This window comes from Suncus etruscus, chromosome 3, assembly GCF_024139225.1.
Source record: "Suncus etruscus isolate mSunEtr1 chromosome 3, mSunEtr1.pri.cur, whole genome shotgun sequence".
Classification (NCBI taxonomy): domain Eukaryota; kingdom Metazoa; phylum Chordata; class Mammalia; order Eulipotyphla; family Soricidae; genus Suncus; species Suncus etruscus.
The window spans coordinates 26,106,813-26,113,382 of NC_064850.1; the positions used below are offsets into that span (position 1 = coordinate 26,106,813).

At 34.5% G+C, this 6,570-nt stretch overlaps 1 non-coding gene across 1 annotated transcript; it reads right to left on the reverse strand.

Annotated features, from left to right (window-relative positions):
- Nucleotides 1-5,260: 5,260 nt before the first annotated feature.
- Nucleotides 5,261-5,365, reverse strand: LOC126004618 (U6 spliceosomal RNA). The gene has a single exon (XR_007493886.1). It is a non-coding gene; the product is annotated as a U6 spliceosomal RNA (small nuclear RNA).
- Nucleotides 5,366-6,570: the final 1,205 nt, after the last annotated feature.

Below are 6,570 nucleotides of genomic sequence, written 5' to 3' on the forward strand. Positions count from 1 at the left end.
TAAAATTGCATATATGTTTACATTTGTTTATATAAATTGGATTATGCACATAGTGTCTTCTGCAGTAGTATATTCTGCTATTAAATGCATGTGGGAAGACTATAAGTCAGCCATGGCCCAAGGAATGTTAAGTTATATGCTCATATAAAAACCCAAAGCATCATAATTTTTAGCATAAAAGTAGGTGTTAATCCTAACTCCTAAACACTGGTAATATAAGGTGATAAAGCTTTGTGATCATACCTCTCATTTTATTTTCTTATCTTCATATCATAAGGGGCTTACCTAAATTTTAACTGTGCAGTGAAGTGAAAATAGATATGAGTTGTAAGCCTGCAAGAAATGCTCTACCTTTGTCAGCATGGTATGTTAATTCCTTTGACAACTACCCAGTAACTTAAAATAATATTTATTAGTCATTTACTGGGTATCAAAATTGTGTTTTTATTACTTGGGACACAGAATAGTTAGTCTATTTTGGACTGTTTCCTCGATTTCTGTACCAATCTTTTACTTTTGCTTCTGTTCTCCATATTTAACCATTACACCTTCTGCCAACTTGTTTATTATATTCAGGTTGAATGATCTTTCTAATCTTCAAATTATGCCATGATATTTCTTTGAGTGAAATTCTTTATTGATTATTAGTTACCCTCAGGTTACAGTGTTAGCTTCTTGGAAAACCTAGCTATCCTTGCCCTCTAGCAACATCTTTGGCCACCCTCAGCATGCCTCTGATGTGTTGCCAAAACTACTTGGAATTGTCTAAAATCATGATGTGCTTTCTATCTCTAGGTCCTTATTAAAGGTGCTTTCCCAGCCTGGTTACCTTATACTTTTCTTCGGTTGGTCTGTGTCTACTTATCTTTCTGCCTTAATTGAAATGCCACTTCCGTTGGGAAGCTTTCTATAATTTCTACACAGCAGCAGTCTCCCTTAGATTAATCAAGTCACCATTTCTCATTACATAAAATGATTTATTTCTTCCTTCACTAGTACATTTATCACACATTTACATCTCTCTGCAGTAGTTAAGACTTGTATTAAAGTATAATAAATCTATACACAACTGCTTTTTGTTTTGTCAGTATCTTATGCATACACCATCAATATTATAACTTTGTGTGCATATCCTTATACTTATTTTTACTTATTTATTATAGTCAGGGATAGTTTGTTTACTTAGAAATTAATCATTAAAATAACTTAGTAGTAGCTATATCATCTCAGTTTCAGATACATTTGATATATTTTCATGGTATTTTAGAAATGAAAAACTAAGATTTAGACCCTGACCTATATGATATTAAAGCCTGTCTCACCTCCTCATGATATAGCAATCTGTTCCTTTTCTCTATTTCTTATTTGTGTGACTTTTAACATTTTGAGATAAGGGATATTGTTTAAACATCTTAAATGCCCTCATGAAACAACTTTTGAGGACATTATTAAGGATTCAAAAGAAATTTCTTTACATGTGTTCTTAAGTTGCTCAGAACTGGAAAGTAGACATCTAAAATAATTAGTTTATATAATGAGATAAATGTATTAGTTTATAGATAGAAATGAGAGCAAGGTATAAGAACATATAGTATTAACATATATTTAGCTTCCTGAAAAAAGTGATACTTGAACTGAATGTCAACACACTGTCTTACTATTTGCATTTATACTATTTTTTCCTAGGTGCAATTTTAAATGAGATAATCTATGACAGAAAATTAAGGATAAAGTCTGGTAATATTTTGGGGTGGGGGTTAGGCCATGCCCAAGGAATACACACAAGGATCACTTCTGGTGGAGTCAGGAGACCATAAAATTTTCTGGTTATCAAATCCAGATCAGCAGCATGCAAGGCAAGTGTCCTAACTGCTGTTACTATTGCTCTAGTTACAAAACATGGTAATATTTTTTAATATTTTGCATCAGGGAGATGGGTGTAAAGTTGTTGGTGATGTTTTAACTAAAACAACAGACATAAAACCCAAAACAATCACTTCTAAAAGCCAATATACTCTTGTCAAGTAACTTAGGAAATAGTATGTTATGATGAAGTGCTAGATATTACAATTTAATATATTTTATTTTTGGGGTGTTTGGGGCCACACCCAGTGATGCTCAACAGTTACTCCTGGGTATGCACTCAGAAATTGATCCTGGCTTGGGGGACCATAGGGACACAGGGGAGTCGAACCTTGGTTCGTCCTAGGTTAGTGTGTGCAAAGCAAACACCCTACCACCCATGCCACCACTCTGGCCCCTAGATATCGCAATTTTAATAAATCTTTTTTTAGGAGGGGTAATTCCCTGTAGTGTTTATGACTTATTCTTGGCTCTGAGCTCAGGAATCACTCTTGGCAGGCTCAAATTCTGCGGATCAAATCCAGGTTCACTACATACAAGGCAAATGCTCTACTCATTGTAATATTATTTTGACCCCAGATATTACAATTTTAATTTTTACATTAATTTTTGTTTTAGGGTCACACCCATTGGTGCTCAGGGATTTCTTCTGACTCTCTGCTCATGGAAACTCCTGTCAGGTTTCAGGGGACTATGTGGGGTGTTAGGAATTGAACTCTGCTGGGCCATGTACAAGACAATCCCTGCACTATTTCTCTGGCCCCTTACATTAGCATTTTTGTGTGAAAAATAATTGTTGGCACATAGTTGGATAAAGGTTTTGTGTTGTTGTTCTTGGTTTTAATTTTGGCCACAAACTGGTAGTGCTCAGAAATTACTCCTGGCTCTGCATTCAGAAATCACTCCTGGCAGGCTCGGCTACCATATGGGATGCTGGGGATCAAACCTGAGTTGTCTCTGTGCAAGGTAAATGCCGTACCCTCTGTGATATCGCTACAGCCCCAAGATAAATCTCTTTTCAACATGAGTTTTGTTTATTTTAAAGTACATAAAAGCATAGGCTACTATACTTTTTATTATATCTCAACTTCAGGTCCAATACTTTTAAATGCTTTTTTATCCTCATTCTCATTTATGCAAGGAAGAAGTGAGAAGACATGGGAGTTGGATTGAAGGAATCTATGGGTCTTTCTAGCTCTAGTGGTCTATAATCCTCAGGTTTTTCAAAATTAAGAGCAGTGTAATGTTATTTGTTGTAATAAATATATAAAATAATATTCTGAATAAGGAACATGTATTATAAGTCCAGCTGATTACAACTTTGAATTAAAGTCTGAAGACTTTCTATCTAAAAGAAAATAAATTCTTCCATATGTGTGTATCTCTAGTATATTTAATTTCTAGAAGTCAGTGGCACCTATATGAAATAGAGAAGTGCTGTCCTTGGTGCTAGATCATTTTTACATTGATGTGTTCTCACTCTGTGATATATTTATATGTATGTATACACATATCTTTATATCTACTATATCTCTATACGTATATAGAAAGGTAGACAGAAGATGTGTTGTGGAAAGAGAAGAGAATTTATGAAAAAAGAGAATGTCAGAATAGAATAGAATAGAGGGGCATTTGAGTATAGTCAAAGATAAGCCCCTAACTTTCTATATTTCTTCTTCTTCTTCTTCTTCTTCTTCTTCTTCTTCTTCTTCTTCTTCTTCTTCTTCTTCTTCTTCTTCTTCTTCTTCTTCTTTTCTTCTTCTTCTTCTTTTCTTCTTCTTCTTCTTCTTCTTCTTCTTCTTCTTCTTCTTCTTCTTCTTCTCCTTCTCCTTCTTCTTCTTTCTTCTCTTCTTTCTTCTTTTCTTCATCTCTTCTTCTTCTTCCTCTTCTTCTTCTTCTTCTTCTTCTTCTTCTTCTTCTTCTTCTTCTTCTTCTTCTTCTTCTTCTTCTTCTTCTTCTTCTTCTTCTTCTTCTTCTTCTTCTTCTTCTTCTTCTTCTTCTTCTTCTTCTTCTTCTTCTTCTTCTTCTTCTTCATATACAATACATGTGTGCTACCACTGAGCTGAACTTACAGCCCCTAAATATTCCTCTTTTTTTTTTTTTTTTTGGTTTTTGGACCACACCCGTTTGATGCTCAGGGGTTACTCCTGGCTATGCGCTCAGAAGTCGCTCCTGGCTTGGGGGAACCATATGGGACGCCGGGGAATCGAACCGCAGTCCGTCCTACGCTAGTGCTTGCAAGGCAGACACCTTACCTCTAGCGCCACCTTCCCGGCCCCAATATTCCTCTTTTTAATGAAGATCAAGTTTTTACATAAGAATTTAAAAACATTTTTTTACCACCAATGATTTTCATGTAGAGTCTCCAGTTTAACATAATAAACATTGTTTGCATATCATATGATAGATTTTCTTCCTTATAATTTGGCATATTTAAATAGTCTTTTACATTAGTCCTCTGTGTTCCCTTCACCAGAGAGATGGGATACAGAAGTTCAGTTATTTTTTCTAGATTTAAAAATAAAGTTGCACATAACCAACTAACATAATGGAAAATTCTCTACCATACCTTTCTTTCTTTATAACAAGATGCTTAATAAATTCTTAATATTTGTTCAGAAAATTAGTCAATGATCTTTCGGTTGATAATATTTTTTGGCCATCATAAAAAAGCTAATATAAAAACTTTATTGTTTTCTTCTTTTAAGAAAATTATGAATTTTTTTTACCTTCTCATTATCTTAATATTTCACTGGTCTTAACCCACCATCTTTATATTTTAAGCCAATTTCCTTATTTCCACTTAATCTTCTTTTTTTTTTTTTTTCTGTTTTTTTGGGCCACACCCAGTGATGCTCAAGGGTTACTCCTGAATATGCACTCAGAAATTGCTCCTGGCTTGGGGAACCATATGGAATGCTGGAAATTGAACTGAGGTCCTTCCTAGACTAGCGTGGGCAAGGCAGACAGATGCCTTACGGCTTGTGCCAATGCTTCGGTCCCTCCACTTAATCTTCTTTATGAAACTTACAGTTCTTTCTTTTTTAAATATCTTAGGGAGATATATATTCCTCTCTTAACTATATGTGTGAGAAAATAGGGGGTTAATCCAGATTATTGAGGAAAAGAGTATTGGTGAAATAGTGTTCAATAAAATAGTGTATTTATTGAATAAAAATTACTGAATAAAATATTCAATAAAATATAGACTATCTAAATATACTTCAGAATACTGTTTTATAGTATAGAAAATGAAAGTTAGATACTTTGATGTGAAATTAGGGAAAATAAAGAATATTTACCTTCAACCTTAAATCTACAGAAAATGAAACAAATGAATTCAGGACCATTGAAAGTCAACTTTTTCTATTTATATTTTTCTTTTCTTTTCTTTTTTTAAAATATGGAACGCTTCACGAATTTGCGTGTCATCCTTGCACAGGGGCCATGCTAATCTTCTCTATATCATTCCAATTTTAGTATTGTGCTGCTGAAGCGAGCACTATTTATTTTTTTCTAATTAAATTCACTTTTAGCCCAAATCCTCCAAATTTTCTACATAGTTTGATACTATTTTTTTCTGATGCAGTTATATATGAGTTGGCTATCCACTAATGTTTTAAAAGATCTTTTGTAAGCAGGACCCATAGAGATGATGAATAACGTTTCATGATATATTTCTAATGTATTCATTTATTTATTTTTGCATGTATGAGAGAGGCCACCCTGAGAAGTGCTTAGTAGACCATGTGGTGCTAGGGATTAAACCTAGACCTCCAGTTTGTATAATACATAGTCTAGCCCTCTCTGGCCTTCAGATCTGTGGTTTATTTTTAATGTTTACCCCTAACTCTAAACTCAGGAATCACTCCTGGAGATCTTGTGTGAACCATATGCTATGCTGGGGGATTGAACCTGAGTTGGTCATGTGCAAGGCTCTACTTTATGTGCTATCACTCCTATTCTTACTTGATGTCTTTGAGGTCAAAACAATTGGCACACATAACTTTTAAAAGTATTTTTGTCATGATATCTCTCTGTATTAATTTAATATGTTTGACAGATTTAATTAAATATTCATGTTCATCATTTACTTAAAAAAGTTCTCAACTTCCTTTGTGTTAAATAACTATCTTGGTAGGTTTTTCTTTATTCATACTCATTATTAATATCTATTCATTTATCCATATAAATAGTCTTCATGAAAATGATTAATAAAATATTTAGCATTTGATAGGTATACTAAGTCCTGGTTCAGATTTAAGAAGTAGTTCTTTTCTCAAGAGTTCCCTCACTAGTAGATGGTTCCAGGTGAGCAAACATAATTCAGTGTGAAGTAAGCACCATAGAAACATTAGAAAATGATCAATTTGGGGCTGAGAAGGTGGCGCTAGAGGTAAGGTGTCTGCCTTGCAAGCGCTTGCGTAGGATGGACTTCAGTTCAATCCCCCGGCGTCCCATATGGTCCCCCTAAGCCAGGGGCAATTTCTGAGCCCTTAGCTAGGGGTAACCCCTGAGCATCAAATGGGTGTGGCCCAAAAACCAAAAAGAAAAAAAAAAGAAAAAGAAAATGATCAATTTACCTTTTGGATCCAGATTTGGAATTTCCTGAAGTGCAAATATTGCACTCTGGGCTACACTAGTGTGAGCTAGAGGTATAGTAGTATCTTCAGGTGCCAATTAGGGAACACTGGGGCTTTGTGTTTT